The 1,681-nt window shown below is 35.2% G+C and overlaps 1 pseudogene; it reads left to right on the top strand.

The window, feature by feature from the left end:
- Positions 1 to 308: 308 nt before the first annotated feature.
- LOC143624784 (uncharacterized) lies at positions 309 to 1,453 on the top strand (annotated as a pseudogene).
- The last annotated feature ends 228 nt before the right edge of the window (positions 1,454 to 1,681 follow it).

Raw genomic sequence — 1,681 nt, 5'->3', positions numbered from 1 at the left:
TTAGCGAACTAAGAGTAGTTCGTTAAGGTTAAGTCTAGTTCGCTAGGGATGTTAAAGTAGTTTTAGAATAGTAAATTTTAGTGTTTCATATTGATTTTGCACTGACTGTTAAGTATGTTATGGTTTCAATTAATTGATGATTTGTTTTTTTTTAATTACTTGTGTGTGCATATAGTTATTTTATTTAATAGTGGCAACTATTTATATATTTAAATAGTCAAAATTTATTTTTGTTACCATGTAGAAAACTATAATGAGCAAACATGAAGCAACCGAAAAGAAGGAAACGCTAAAGTGGACGGAAAATATGGATAACGCATTCGTACAAGCTATGATAACGCAAAAGGATAACGGAAATAGGGTTAATGGAAGTTTGACCTCAACCGCATACAACAATATGGTTGAGGAGCTTAGCATAAAGTTTCAAATGAAGGTCTCCAAAAAACATTTGTAAAATCGATTAAAAACTTTAAAAGAACATTTTTCTCAATGGTACGATTTGTTTCGTGGAACATAATTGAGTGGGTTCTCATGGAATTCAACTACTCAATTAATTGAAGCAGAGGATGAAGTCTGTAAAAAGTTAATAGAGGTAAGCTTTAATTTTGGGCTGTTCTTCGGGTTTTCGGGTGGGTTATTCAGGCTCGGGCTTATCGTTCTTTCGGGTTGGTTGTATCTGGGTTATGGTTATATTGGGTATCGTTTCACCTTGGGTTCGGAGTCCGGGCGTGGTTTAAAAACCTCACCACTACTTTAATTGTAAACACGTATATTTAGATTGTCATTTATAAAACTAGTTATCATGTTTTTGTTAATAGTCGAAGCCTGAAGCAGAAGCATTGAAGACAAAAAAAGTCTCAAACTTTAATGAAATGATAGAGCTTTTTGCAAAGGACAGGGCATCATGTGCACACGCTGAAACTGCTAAAGAGAGAAATGCTCGCTTCCAGAAGTATGACAGCGTTAACTTAGAAACAGTTGAAGTGGATGATTTTTGTGCAGCAAATGATGTAATACTGGAAAGCCAATACAATATTGATGATGATATTCAAGTGGTAAATCCTACGTCTTCTCTACCTGAGCCGTCATCAAGTGCAAAGAAATGTAAGAGTAGAAAAAGAAAAGTTGAACAGGAAAATGAAGATTTAGCCTCTATGATAATGTCTAATGTTGGCAGTGTGGCTAATGCTATTTTAGAAGGCAATAAAATACTAGAAAGAGCTTATCATCAAGAGTACACGGGTGAAAAAATTTGCAATGCGTTGGAGCCGATGGGTTTGGAATCCCATGAAGTTCGAAGAGCTTTAAGGTACTTGGCGGCCAACCAAGCAGACGCAAGGACATTATTTAGTTGTCCTCCTCAGATGCGGTTGGATTTACTAAGAGATATGATGGATTCCGGTAACTAAGCGAGTTTATGATGCATTTATCTAGTTGAAGTTTTTCGTTGTTATCAACTTGGTACATTTATGACTTTTATTTCTTTGTTGGGTATTTTAATGTTTGCTTATGGATCTTGGTTTGTGTTAGTGCACGGTTTTGCGTCTAGAGTCTTTGTATTTATCGTTAATGTTTATATTTATCTAATTCGTTAAAGTTATGTCTAGTTCGTTAGGAATGTTAGTGAACTAAGACTAGTTCATTAAGGTTAAGTCTAGTTCGCTAGGGATGTTAGCGAACT

This window comes from Bidens hawaiensis, unplaced genomic scaffold (assembly GCF_021521415.1).
Source record: "Bidens hawaiensis isolate Kalapana, Puna unplaced genomic scaffold, B.hawaiensis_p1.1 tig00000416_1, whole genome shotgun sequence".
NCBI classification, from domain to species: Eukaryota; Viridiplantae; Streptophyta; class Magnoliopsida; order Asterales; family Asteraceae; genus Bidens; species Bidens hawaiensis.
Note: the sequence above shows the minus strand (reverse complement) of the source record. Positions and strands in the feature narration are given on the sequence as shown.